The sequence below is a fragment of the Amblyomma mixtum genome, chromosome 5, assembly GCF_055824585.1.
Source record: "Amblyomma mixtum isolate Tamu chromosome 5, ASM5582458v1, whole genome shotgun sequence".
NCBI lineage: Eukaryota > Metazoa > Arthropoda > Arachnida > Ixodida > Ixodidae > Amblyomma > Amblyomma mixtum.
Genome location: NC_143016.1, coordinates 200,789,024 through 200,803,902, shown reverse-complemented (window position 1 = coordinate 200,803,902; position 14,879 = coordinate 200,789,024). Strand labels below are relative to the sequence as shown.

General features: G+C 48.5%; 1 long non-coding RNA gene across 1 annotated transcript; it reads right to left on the bottom strand.

The window, feature by feature from the left end:
• Window positions 1–11,700: 11,700 nt before the first annotated feature.
• On the bottom strand, window positions 11,701–14,629 carry LOC149345429 (uncharacterized). Its single transcript, XR_016282851.1, has 2 exons — window positions 14,555–14,629; window positions 11,701–11,867 (listed from the first exon to the last, which is right to left on the bottom strand). It is a non-coding gene; the product is annotated as an uncharacterized LOC149345429 (long non-coding RNA).
• Between the last annotated feature and the right edge of the window lie 250 nt (window positions 14,630–14,879).

Sequence of the window (14,879 nt, the reverse complement as noted above, 5' to 3'; positions counted from 1 at the left end):
CCGTGACGTCACAGTGCGCGAATTTCAAACGGCGCCAATTGTACTTTGGTTAGTCACCATGCAACCAATTGAAGGGATCGTATGGTGATGCTCCAAGTAAGTGGGACTGAGCTTAGTTAATTGCTTAGTTACCCAATTATCCTAATTAACTTTTCTAGTCAGGCCATATAAATAAAGAAAACCGAGTAAGAAATTGGTCGAGCACGGGAATCGAACCCCGGTCTTCGGCGTGCGAGACGAGCATGCTATCCACTCCGCCATGCCAGCTCGATGTTTTGGAATGAACAAAGGCGCGTCTAGTGAATACGGTGTCTTCGCTCACTCCCATCCTCCTCCCTTCCCTTCCGGCGAGGTTTAGGTGTCCACCGAGATATGAGAGACAGATACATTTCCTTTCCTCAAAAACCAATTTACTGACGAGCGAGGGGTAGAACCTAATGGGCAATGACGTTCTAGCGTTGCAAGATGCTGTCGCGTTCCACTCTTAGAGGCGAAGCTTAACATCTTAACCACACTCAGTGACCACACTTTAGGTCAAAAAAGTGCCCCCTGAATTTAGATGGTGTTCACCGAGATATGTGAGACAGTTAATGCGTAATTTCCTTTCCTCAAATAGAATTTTCATTTTCTTCATTACGGCCCTCTTTCTCTTCTTTCACTCCCACTTCCTCCCTTCCTCTGCGGTGTGGTTCAGGTGTCCACCGAGATGACAGAGAATTACTGCGCCATCTCCTTTCCTCAAAAAGCGTTGTGTTCAAAGGGCAAGGTATCGCGCCGAACGGGTGGTGGCGTTCTGTGGACTCCCTGGCAGCGCTACAACACGCTGTCGCGTTCCACTCATAAAGGCGAAGCTTATGCGTCATTAATTAGCAGTTAATTAGTATTCAGACATTCATCAGTAACTAACCATTAATTAGTGATTTGTCATCACTTAGTAATTAGTACTCAAATATATGTGACGCCACCAGTGCCACCGAAGCAGCGAAAGTGGTTCGGAAAACGCTTTCGCCTCTACGCACTTTAGACAGTCAAAGTGCCCCCTGAATTTTTTCTGCTGTGTTCTGTTCCGTCTTTTTTTCGCTGCCCTCCAATGTTTCATTACAGCGTTAAGCCTTTTCCATAATACACCTCTACTTCCAGCAGCAGAGCTGGACAGGGTATTCATATAGGCACACTTTTCCTTCTTTAGCTCGCTACTGTTACGAAGGGGCATCCCACCGCTGGCACCCCTGTTACGAATGGGCCTCCGACGCTGTCTCACTGTTGCGGCTGGCGCATCTCAGCCTGCTGCAGCTGTTGCGCAGAGCTGAGCGAAGAAACGGTCGAGGCGACGGTGAGTCAACGTAACGTTTATGTACAGTATGTACAACGGCTTTACATAACCGGCACAAGGGCCGAAATCACAACGGGCTAGCACAAAGGAGCAGGGCGCGTCTCTCTGGCGTGATGTCTCGTCTGCTACCCTCTGCTGCTCCGGCTCAGCGCGGCTCTGGCTTTATAGCCTCCGGTGACGGTTGCAACAGTCAGCCGTTCGAAACCTTCAATCAGGTCACGGCACTGGCTACCGTTCGAATTGGACGAATGGCCGAGAGGTGTCTGGCCGTTGAAATTTTGCAGGCTGGTAAGGGCGGCCGGCGATGCGTCGGTTGAGTCTCGAGGTGACGCTAGTGAGGAAAGGGGGAAGGGACTGCGCCGGGAGAGCCAGGATGAATCATGCTGAAAGCCGCGGCATGTCCAAGAGCCTGGGCTTGCTTTGCGCAATGGCGGCCGCACGGCGCTGGTTTTCACGGGGGCCAGCGGAATGCGTGCTCAAACACAACAGCACCCCCGCTGCCAGACAACGCGCCACGAAGACGAGCTGTTCCGCGTGGCTTGCATGCGGGGCGCGCTCGAACACCAGGCTCCACCAAGTTCTCGTCCGGTGTTCAGCCGCAGGTGACTCCATGCTGCTTTCCGTGAACAGGTCCCGCTCGTGAGGCCAGGATCACTGCTCCGCCGGCTTGTCGCCCAGGTGTCCGGACCAGATTCGCTTGGCCCTTCTGAAGAGCTTGCTTTCAGCACCGGTCGCTGATCGTTCTGCATCTTGCCAAGAATCGACCGACAACAGTGTGATGTGCACACCAAACCGTCTACGGATTGTTGAACGCGGTTCTTCGACATTGGTGCGTCGGGCAGCGAAGTGCCGCGCGTGCCAGCCCCGGGTTTCGCGTGTGCATGTGCGAATGGTGTGTGCGAGGCAGGCATGAGGAGCGGAGGGCTGACGTGTCAGAAAACCGAGCTGTGAAGGAAGACACCGCAGCTGAGGTCTGGCCATTCAAGCATGGATGTGGCAGCCGTCGGACGTTGGGTCCCTGCTGCCGGAGACTTCCCTTGGATCATCGACGCAGGCCTACTGCGCCCCTTTCAAGTTCGAAAGCGGCAGCCGATGCACGGAGGGTCCGTGCTGCCGGGGCTTCCTTGGCAGTCGTAATGAGAATTACGACTGCCATTTTTTTAATCCTGCATATGCTCTACACACGAATATGCATATATTTAGGCGAACTGTCCTCTGCCGTGGTCACTTTAGTAAAATGAAGTGCGATAGAGGACAGCTCACCCCCTTTCTACTCCTTTCTGTTTATGTTGTACGTAAACATCGTGAATATCAGCGCAAAGTTCCTTAGCGCGTAAATAATCGATCAAAATTGCATTTTGAAGACATGGTCGTGCCTTCGAAAACCGTCGACCAGGGCACATTCGGCAGTAAAATGACGCCACAAACATGTCAGCAACCCTATTAGGCAGTCAAAACACGTGCCACATGATGAACAAGTTGCGAACATGCGATCGTCTTGACTCAATGTGCCACGGAAAGAATGCTCAGCTGGGTGTCTTCGCTTGTTAACACCGCATACTCACCACCAGAGGCGCCGCGATCGGCCTTAGATGTCGCACTTGACAGAGCTGCTTTATATCAAGGACCAGGAGGCCTATAAAATGACCCGCTGCTTTCCCGTTCGGCAGTCTTACTTTGCAAACAACCAATAAAGTTTCACTATCAGAAAATTTCATTTGAGCACCTGGGACACCTTTATGGACAACAATAAACACTTCTCCGCCACGTGCACAACGGTCGCGACGAAAAACACTGGTACGTGTCGAGAAATATTTGAGTGCTTGAGATAGTCGGATTGAGCCACGATTTTGTTCCCAGAACAAAGGTTGAAAGGTTGCTTGGACGGTACGCAAAGAAAGTGAAAGTCATCGACTTTATTTTTTATACTCCGGCAGTTGATTGACAAAGTGCTGACTGGGCACATCGCAGAATGAACAGTAGTTTTTCGTTGCTCCCGTACGTTGCCGGCCTCGCTGTCCCATAGGAAACGCCTACTACCCAAGTGAAGCCTATTATATTCAGAACTGCTTTCACGGTTTATTCGCCATTTTGTTTGGCATAATTCCATAATTTTTTTTTTCGCTTATCACGGAGAGTACGGGAAAAGTATTCAGATATACCAGCACTCCATCCCCTGAGCTTGAATGCCTTTGCGAGCACAGCCTGGTGGTCTCCAAATAACTGAAGCGTACAGTGGCAATGATTGAAATGTTGTGGTAATGTGGCCACGGCTGCATACTGTTACCAGCGGGGACAATACACGAACCCCTCGCGTTACCCGAGGCACCTGCTTCAGTATTTGGCGCAGAGTTCTGTGCACGCCAGTCGGCGTATGGTTATTTATTTGATATAAAAACATACAACATTTAGCTTAGGTAATTAGGGCAACGTAAATTGTTCGTGTGGCCACCAGCGTCACATTTCCATGTCAGGGAGCTTCGAACTGCACTACACTTTGTTAGACCATGCTTGAGGAATACTTTTTGAATTAGAGGCACTGTACTGCTTTTCATTTAGATCCATCTCTACCAGTCACCTTTACACGTAGCTTTGGCCTTATTGCATTCTTTTTTTTTGTCAACAGCTTTGGCGCCCCACATCCTGATATAAACTACATCATGGTGTTCTATAGGCCATCGCCAAGCTCCGGCACGAGGTCCGTAGGCTCCACTGTGCTGGGTATTCGGTACGCTAAAATTTCGCGTGACAGGCTGAAAGACCATTATTCCGTCCAGTGGCGTGTGTAAGTTTACATGCGTGACGTGTACGCCCTGGTAACGTCAGCTCTTTACGTCTTGGTTACAGAGGCTTCGTGGACAGGGTCTTATGATGCTTCCGTCTTGCACTGCAGTATTCTTGTATTACTACATTATTCTTGCTGTATTGTTGTATTTTCGTTGCTTTAATTTTACGTTTCGTGAACCTGCCCTTCCTACTTGGACCTAGCCATGGTCTGCACTATGTACAAAAATAAAAAAATAATTCATTTTTTGCAAGAACTTCGGCAGAGTGGAATCGATTGTCCTATAACTAAGTGTGCTGTACTAGTGAAGATTTGTTTTTATCCAACTCTTAACCACCCCTGCTCATACGCCCTTTGCCCAAGGGGTGTATCTCTGAACAATGGAAGATAACAAACTTCCACTTGCGTTATTATCGGGAAGCACCATCACTGAATTTCATTACATTTAAAATAGCGATAACACTCGTCTGCAAGCACAGCAGTAGGTAAGACCCTTTGTGCATTAATTACTTTAAAATCGACTGCTCGTGATGCTAGCAAGGTCATGATAGACTCCAAGTGACTTGGTTTGGTTTGGTTTATCGGGTTTAACGTCCCAAAGCGACTGAGGCTATGAGAGACGTCGTAGTGAAGGGCTCCGAGAATTTCGACCACCTGGGGTTCTTTAACGTGCACTGACATCGCACAGTACACGGGCCTCTAGAATTTCGCTTCCAAAGAAATTCCAGCCGCCGCGGCCGGGATCGAACCCGCGTCTTTCGGGTCAGCAGCCGAGCACCATAACCGCTGAGCCACCGCGGCGGCTCCAAGTGACTTGAACATATAGTAAACAAAGCGACATTAGCTAGAAAAAAAAAACTGGAGTTTCACCTATAGAAATTAGTATTTTTCTAAAAAACCGAAATAAACATCGAAAAAAGACGGCTGAATTGTCTGGAATTCAATATAGAAAAGTGCAAACCCTCGGACCCATACCCGCGACGAAGAGAGCGCCACGAAGGGTTCCGCTGAAAATATGAAATAAAAATTAACTTTTCTCGCAAACTAGATCGGAGGTCGGGCACCCGCAATGCTTTCTACCTCGCGAGTGGCTTCCGAGCAGTGGCTGAAATCTTCCTCAACCCCAGAACCGGAGCCATCAGCGACAGCACCTCCCAGGCCATCGCGCGAAGCCATCGCGCGTCGCGTCGCTTATCACCTCGTTCAGTCAACGCTGCACGAACGGCACGAACGCAGTGTGTGCAGTGTACAGTAAAGACAGCTGTCGAAAAAAAACCACCTTCAAATTCTTTCTCAAAATTACTGAACTGATGTCAATTCTATATTCAATACCCCTTTCCATACTTGCAAATGTGAAAAAGGCGATTCATTGCCCTGAAGACAACCGTATTGAATTGCGGATTCAAAAGCGTTCGCGAACGTGAGTAGCGGGTGTTTCAACTTGATATTAAAACGACGCATAACTGGCGCCGGTCTCAGCTCTTCTACTGCGAGAAATACTTTGTTTTAACCGCGACCTTTTCACTCGACTAACCCTGCTTCCAGGCAGCGACTGTGCCAACATCTGTCAAGTTTGAAAGCCCACCCAGCACTACACAACTCCGGCGGCCATGAAGGAACTCGATCTCCCCTCCCGCTACTTTAAAATTGCTCAGCGCCCTCCTGTTTGGCCCATCCTTTGTCATGGGCCTCGTCTTCTGCGGTCTGGACGCCTCGCAGAATGAGCGCGACAGCCAGAAATGATTCCGCACGAGTTTCACACCACGGCAGAAAAGTTTTAGAGTTGCTCGTGCGAAGACGCTGGCGTTCTTTTCGACCAGCCAAGAGAGCGATCCTATAGTGATGGTCGCAGAAGGGCAATTCTTGTGGGATACAACCCACTCTAATTACCAACTCCGTGATCTCAACGGCAGATGATTCGAAGACATCGATACAAGGTTGGCCCCGCATTGTACAGGTGAACGCGAGGTGCTTGTCCTAATGTCTTGAAACTTTAAAATTATTTGACGGAACACGTCTCGCGCAGGCAACGCAATCTGTACCGCACTCTCTATCGTATTGAGAAGGCAAAATGTGTCAGCGCATTATCAGTCACGAGCATGCGGTCTCCAAGTCAGCATCGACGGCCCGAAGCAGCACCAAAGCTCTTTCTGCAAAAACTGCACACGAGAGTTCCTCGACCGACATCATCGGTGCAAAATGCACGTCGTATTGGCGAACACAGTCGAATTGCGACAGTACCTCCGCCCTTTCCCGAGCCTTGCAAAGCTGCGCCCGTGATGTGTTAGAATGTCGTGCCGTACTCTCCTACACGCGATGGTGGCGCTTTTCTTCTGCCTCGTTGGGTCGCACTGCTTGTTTTTTTTTTCGATTTGTACGTGCTGTTATCTTTTTTTTTTATTCGGCCAACCGTACCGCTCTCGATCGTGGGAGGTGGTACAGTCCTTGTCAGCTCTCTTTCGGTGTTTAAGTATAGGCATTGTTTCTCGGTGGCAGAGCATAATGCGGGTCTGAAGGGGCTATACAAGTGACCCGTCAACACAATCGAACAATCACTACACTGCACGGAGGGGAGTTATGAGCGGAGTAAATTGAGACTTGCAGGCGGCCATCTGGTTGTAGTGAGAGCTGGTATTTCAAAGAAAGGAATGAAAAGACACTCTTTAGCTGTACAACTTGGTGCGCACGCTTAGTTTCATCAGAGGCTTAATGACGAATGATGAGTAATTCCTTGCCCCGAAATAGCTTCATTCTTGTAGGTAATATACACTGTTCATTGTGGGCATCGCGGTAATATAACAAAGCGCTGTCACTTTTTTTTTTTTTTGAAGAGAAAAGCTTCACTACCTGCACCACCACCGCGCTTCGCGTGAGCCCCCGTTCTGGGGATGAACGGTGGTCCAAGTCATCGCCTCCGGGTGATATCCCTGGCTGCCGCGGTAGCTCGCCGATCTCAGGGCCGTGCCCTAAAAGCGGCGTCCGTCTACGCGGCCTCCCCTGCCGCTTCCGCCGCCGGCGCCAGCTGCGACAACACCGCTCAATGCACAACGGGCCGGGCTCTTACAACGTGGAGGCTGCAGCCATTACCCAAACCTACAACCGAAGACTTCGTGGTAGTCCTCAAGCCGCCAACTCGAGTATCATTGCAAGAGGTATTTGAGGAGAACAGATACGGACGGGTGTTCATAGCCTACCTCGAACCGGACTCCTCGCAATCCTTCACCGTTCTTCCGGTACGCGATCAGAACTTAATTCTAATTTACACTCCAAAAGCCGAAATTGAAGACAGAGTTATCGGAGACTTCGTGATAAATCTGCAGAATAAGAAAGTCCCACTTACGGGCCACCTGAGGCAAGACGGTGGTAACGTCTGTTACGGCGTGGTAACCGTACGAAATACAGATACAGCGGAATCCCTCCGCTCAAGTCTCCAGTGGCGTCACGGCGAAATTCTGGAGATACGCGAATTTGGCACGTCAGACAAGGCCCGAATAACATTTTTCGGGAAGCAGAAGCCGCGCTACGTACATTACGAGTGCATCCTCATTCAAGTCCGCAAATACCAGCGCACCATCCCGGCCTGCGGTCACTGCGCTGTTGTCGGTCACCGTATGAACGCCTGCCCCGGCCCAAGACCGGACACATGTGGTGTGTGCGGCCAACAAGCCCAGCTCGCGGAGGGGGTGCAGGTCCCTCACGAGTGAGTGAGTGAGTGAGTGAGTGAGTGAGTGAGTGAGTGAGTGAGTGAGTGAGTGAGTGAGTGAGTGAGTGAGTGAGTGAGTGAGTGAGTGAGTGAGTGAGTGAGTGAGCGAGCGAGTGAGCGAGTGAGCTAGTGAGTGCAAAACTTTATTAAGCTCTAGATTTGCTTTTCTTCTGCGGCTGTCAGATGGCTTCGTCCATCTACTTGTACAAAGGTCGGCTGCCCTTAGTCCAGGGCTCCGCTGGAAGCTGCTGCCAGTTGTGCTCGCCGAATCAGACCTTCTTGGTCGATTCGGCGATCGCTGGAAAGCACTCCCTCCCATTGCTAGTGATGCGCTGGTGAGCTCGCAGAAGGTCGAGTCAATCACCGTTGTTACCGCATTGCTGTTGTGCTACCCCGCTGTTCTGGTGTATGTGGTTGTGTCCACGTATACCGTCGTTTCTTGGGGTGCTAATGTATTTTGTAGGTATTCAGCCCTTGCCTCTCTGCGCGCTTTGTACAGGTTGGGATCCATGTTCCTTGGTATGGGCGTTACTTTTAGTGTTTTGCGATATTCGTCCGGGATTGTTTCTGTCCTCTGTATCTCTTGAATTTTATCTGCGCGGCCCAGTTTCTTTAGGAGCTCCCTGTCAGGTGGGGTCTGCTGTAGTCTGCGCAGTTGGGAGACTAGTTGTGCCTCTCTCAATTCATCGAAAGTGTTGTGTAGTCCTAGGGCTAGGAGCTTTTCGGTTGAAGTGCTGTGAGGAAGGTGGAGTGCGGTTTTTAGGCTTTGCGTAGGATCACGTCCGCCTGTTGTACCTCACTCTTGATGGGATTGTAGTAGGGGAGGCTGTATGTCACTCGGCTGACTACCAAGCTTCTAACGAGCTTGAGTGTGTCCTCCTCTCGGATGCCATGACGTTTGTGTGAGATGCGCGTGGTCATGCGGGCCACTTGTAGAGTGGATGCTTTGAGTAGGGCAAGGGTGTGGGTACAGCGGTGATTTGACTGTATCCACATCCCCAAGATTCTGATGACTGTTTTTTCTGGTATCGACTTCCCCTCCAGGTAGACTTTTAACTTTAAGTCGTCGCTAGTGGGGACTGTGTGATTTTGTTTTCCTCTCCAAACTCTTAGGAGCTCGCCTTTCTCGGTGGAGCTTGCTAGCCCTCTTGCTCTGACGTAGTTCTGTATGCAGGTGGCTGCCTTTTGTAATTTCTCTTCTTTCTCTCCGAGCGAGCCTGTGTTGACCCAGATGGTGATGTCGGCATACATGGCATGGTGTATGCCGTCGATTGCTTTTAACTGTTTTGCCAAGCCAATCATGGTTATGTTGAAGAGCGTAGACCGATCCTTGAGGTGTTCCTTTGTTTGGAGTAAGGAATTTGTCTGATCTGAGCTCCCCCAGGCCAATCGTTGCCGTTCTGTGTGAGAGGAAGGCTTTGACGTAGCCGTAGACTCTCCTCCCGCAGTTCAGGTCGTTCATGCCCGTAAGGATAGCCTCGTGACTTACAGTGTCAAAAGCCCCCTTGATGTCCAATGCCATTATTATGTTCTCTCCGCGCTTGGGGACGTTCCAGAGTAGCTCTTCTTTGATTTGAAGTAGTACATCTTGGGTCGATAGCTTTGCTCTGAAACCGAAATTGCTGTGGGGATACAGTTCGTTGTCCTCCATGTACTGTTGTAGTCTCAGCGTGACCACTCGTTGGTACAGGTTTCCTAGGAACGATGTGAGTGAGATCGGTCCGAGGTTCTCAATTTGTAGTTTCTTGCCCGGTTTACGAATCATCACTACCTCCGCATGCTTCCACTCCTCGGGGATGGTCTCCGCTTCCCAGTGTTTGTTAAGAAAGTCGGTTAATTCTGCGACTAGCTCATCACTGAGGTTGCGGATGAGTGCATTATTGATCTTGTCTGCACCGGCGGCCATGTTTCTGGTTGTGTTTCAAATCGCTGCGTAGACCTCATCTCGCGTGATGGGTCTGTCCAGGGTATCGTTTTCTCTTCCCCGGTAGCGCTCTGCGTAAGCTGCTGGGTTTGTGTCCCCGAAGTTTGGTCCCTCGAACTGGTGGAGTAACCGGTAGATCGCTGTGTTGTTTTCTGCCTTGGTATTGGTTGGATCTATGAGAGCCTTGAGGATATGCCACGTCCTCTCTGTGCTAAATGTTCCGTTGAGAGAGTCGCTGAATTGTAGCCAATTTTGCCTTGCCATTTGTGCCACGTACTCCTCTGCTTTCGCTGTGACTTCTACGATCTCAAGTTTTAGTTTCCTGCACTACTTTTGTTTCTTCCACCTCTTGGTGAGCCTGCGTCTAGCTTCCCACAGCTTGAGCAGCCTCTCGTCTACCTCAGGTGTCTGCGTCGTTCGCGCGATTTCTTTAGTGTACTTGCGCTGTTTTCTTTGAGCATGTTTCCCCATTCTATTGATTGGATCCCGTCCGCGGCGAGATTCCCGTCGCATGCCTGTTGAAAAACGCTCCAATCCGTGATTTTTGCCGATCCCAGCTGGCGCTTTAGTCTGTCTGAGGTTTCTTGCGTCTTGAGTATGTAGTGGTCACTGCCCAGATTTTCTAACAGATTCTCCCACACTGCCTGTTCCTCTCCCCGTATGAATGTGAGGTCGGGGCACGTGTCGGTACTGACGCTGTTTCCGATTCTGGTTGGAGTGTCTGAGTATGTGAGGAGGTTGCAGTCAGTGTTTTCTGCTGCCTCTGCGAGTGCTTTAACTTTTGGGTTAGCTGGTTTGTATCCCCAGCTTTTGTCCACGGCATTGAAGTCTCCCAGTATCATTAGCGTGTTGTTTCGTGCTAGTTTGCGTCCGCCAGGAAAAAGTTCATGGAATTTCGCTTTCTTTTGTTTTGGAGGGCTTTATGCATTCACAATTTTTTCTTCTTCCTCTCTTTCTTTTCTTCTTTGGTGTAATTTCTACTACCACGTGTTCTACGTCGTTGTCGGCTATCCTGTCGTGGTTTATGGCGATGAGCGTCTTACTGACTAGGGTGGCCGTTCTTCCTTTTTCTTGAGTCTCGTAGGACGTATATCCTGCGAGTGTTGGCGTAGTGCTCGTCCCTTGAAGCGCTATGATGTCGGGCGGTCTTTGTCGTGTATGGATGTGTTGTTGGAGTAGGCCCTGCGTCTTGCGGTAGCCTCTGCAGTTCCATTGCCATATGTCTAGGGTTTCTTGCTTGCCTAAGTTTTTGATGGCCATATTTAGGCTTCAGTGTTGTTTGCGGGTGAGTTGGCGAGGGCTGCCAACGCAGAGCAGTGGTAGGCCTTTTCTCTAATGTTCTCGACGAGTTTCTGCTTGCGGATCCCTTATAAAAATTTCTATAGAAAGTCCATAGACTGTCTATAGACTTTAGTCTATGAAGTCTATAGACTGTCTATAGACAAATCCTTTAGACTGGTCTATAGACAGTCTATAGATTTATGGCCATACACTTTTAGTAGACTTTTGTCTATAGACAGTCTATAGACAAATGTCTACTGAAAGTCTATAGGTCCATAGGAAGTCTATAGACACATGTCTATAGACAGTCTATAGACGATCTATAGACTTATGGTCATACATTTCCTATACAGTTGTCTATAGACCGTCTATAGACACTTGTCTATAGACGGACTATAGACGACCTATAGACTTATGGCCATGGACTTCCTGTAGATTACTGTCTATAGACAGTCTACAGACAAAAGTCTACTGGTCCAGTAGACATATGTCTATAGACTGTCTATAGACATTCCATAGGTGTGTGGCCTGGCAGTGCTATAGACCTTTGTCTATAGACAGTCTATAGACCTCTGTCTACTAAACTATTAGTAGACCATTATCTATAAACTGCCTATAGACAGTCTACAACCACTGCAAAAAGTCACCAGAGTTCACAAATGACACAATCAATATACTTACAAATTTAGTTTTATTTCCAAGCTATCCAGGCCGGGAATATGCAATACATGGACCATAAGAATGCACAATAACATAAATGTTGAAAGTAACAGTCCCGCTAGTTTCCTCAGAAGCATTCTTGCGGCCTGTTGTCTGCAGTCAATCATCCGGGCATGTTCACCTGTACAGCACAAAGGAAAAAAATAACAGAGGAACTGAAAAAAAAAAATTCCCATACCATCTCTACACATGTGCTTTACAATGAAAGGCATATCCTGGCTATGCCATTCTAGAAAGGCAATCTTGATCTTTTGGTTTGGTTTTATGGGGTTCAAAGACCCAAGGCGACACAGGACGCTGAAGTGAAAGGCTGCGGAATAATTTCGGCCAACTCTGCAGAGTACACAAGCCTTTAGCATTTTGCCTCTATTAAAATGCGACCGCATAGGCCGGAATCGAACCTGCATCTTTCAGGTCGCCAGACGAACATGATAGCCACTGAGCTATCACGCCGGCGCAATCATTTCAGTAAATACACGACAGATTATAAGTGTCTTCATAAAACATTGTAACAAAGACCCGTAATCCCTGGAGCACTCTACTCTGAATCCAGTACTGATACTGATTTCTGTATGGCAATCCTTTTACATTATTTGTAACAGAAGACATTGAACAATTGTGCCACATATCTGCATTGACTCGCAAGGAGGTGTTAAGAATGCCACCTCCATAAAATACAGATTCAGCGCACCTTACACAGGGATCCAAAAAGAATATTGCAGCATTTATTCTTATAACCGCTATAGAAGAAGCGCTTCAAAATACCCTGCGTGAAGCCTGGTATACCCGGCCAAATTTTTAACTGGCTCTGGTGTTGCATCGCTAAATGCACCTTGTAAAAAAGGTGCCTTTTAGCTACACTGCTGGCATATTCATGCTGTAATTTGACGAGTGAAATGTCATTTCGTGGTTCCTTTTTGTTCATATATTGTTTGAGTGCAGCACTTGCGTGTTTAGATCAACGTTATCAGAAATATTCGTCTGCCACTACAACAGCTGAAACAAGCGGCAGACGCAGCAATGAATCTGGTCCATATGGCCTCATCCTCTGGGTAAACTACCACTCCTTTCATGGCGGACAAGTCGTTTACCCAGATTAGTGCAAATGCGCCACCAGAACCACTGGTGAGTATTCCACTTGTTTCGGCTGTTCGTAGCAGCAGACGATGAATATTTCTGATAACTTTGATCGAAACACGCACGTACTCCACTCAAACGTTATATTAACAAAAAGAAACTATGAAATGCCATCTCACGTGTCAAATTACAACATGAATATGCCAGCAGTGTAGCCAAAAGGCACCTTTTTTACAAGGTTCATTTATCGATGCAACACCAGAGCCAGTTAAAGATTTGGCCGGGTGTACGTAAGTCGATACTCAAACGGGCACAAGCTATACAAAACCGGCAGGCAGAAGCGACCAGTTCACCACAGATTTGCGCCTATAACTTAAAGCACAAAGATGGAACAGCATACTCATACATCTGCGCGTGCTCTTAGAAACAAGCGGGTTGCAGCGCTTCCATGCCGCGCTCATTATTCAGAAAACCCATACTGCACACAGAGGCTGCAGCTGCGCCGTTTCAAAAGCAGTCGCGAGTTTAAGACAACAAATTACTGTCACGATAAAATACCGTCTGAAATTCAATTAGTCTTTCCTTCAAGTGCAGCCCCAACAGCGCCGTAAAGAGGTGTGTTTCTTGTATGGAGGTAGCCTAACCCAACGCTGCTAGAAAAATCAACGAAAGCATTGAACGCGCTCAAAGTACGAAGTATTTAAATGAAGCAATTAACGCTTTCAAGAGGTGCAGCTATAGTAACACGAGAGCTTAATTTAATTTTAGGCGCAAATAAGCGGCGAATTACATCGGCGCTTTCGTAAGTTAGCAGTCTGAAATCAGAAACACATACTTTGCCTCTCGCGCAAATGGTATTAGAGAAATCTGTGCACGCGTGAGCGGGATTCATGAACGAACCACTCGGAAAGAAATGTAAGCCACCTCTTGTCGAGCCGACCTTTACCCAGCTTTCAAAATGAAGTGCCCGCAGGCGAGCGGGGGCGGCCAACGGCTCTGATGACAGACATGGAGGAATCCGTAAGTGTGCAACGACGGGGAGACAGGATGGAGCTCGTGGGTTCTTCGCGGTGTTTGAGCACGCCGGCCAGTCGCGCGGGCAATGAATTTTATACCATCACACTAAAAGAATTCCTTCAGCGCTGCTTAACTACAACTTTGACAAACGTCTCGCGCTCCAGTCTGTAGCGTTACAAGACACCTTTGCTGAAACGTCGGCGCCCACGACGCGCACCGAGCGAGCGTCCATATACGTAGGAAGGAAATGCACACCTCAAAAAGAACAGCACTCCAAGGTCCAGACAAGCGATAACACAAAGATTAGAAAATAAATGTAATCCACCACAGAACGAGAGTGTATGTAAGTACGTTTTCGGAGGTGCAAAGTAAATTGAGCTCACACGGCGCTAACTACCGCACAGTTCCATTTCGGCCGTCATTCACAGGCTAAACGACATTTCTGGCCGCGCGTCTACCTTGAAACACGAAAACTCTAGTAGACAGCTCGCGAGGAGCGGCTTATCATCAAGGGCATCGCACAGACTGCCTTTCCGCGCGTTAGTAAAGACAGCGGCACAGAGATAAGCGGCATTAGTCGAGAACCCGATGGCTTCCGCCTTAGAAACGAAGATAGGACGTTTGTCACTGCGCACATAATCTGTTCTGCACACACAGCTCTGCTTAGAGTGGTTTAGGAGACCAAATGAATAAAATATAAACGTATAGACTTACCGTAAGCGGACGATGCAGCTGGATTTTGAAGAAAACGTAATCCGCGAAAAAAACGCCGACTCCACCGATGCAGCCGCGCACAGGGTTGTTTGCAGCCCGAATGATTTTCCGCCGTCTCGTGGTAAAACGGTAAAACGTGAAACAGAAACCCATTTCACGGTCGTATCTTTATCGCTCGCACTCTTTCCGTGTGGAGCTTGATCTGATATCCAAGACCATAGAAGGTAACTGGTTTATAAGCGTGAATTCTTCGCATACCCTCAAAAACCTTATTGTTTTCGTGAAAAGAGAACCGAAATCTAACTGCTTGACTGTATACGCGCCG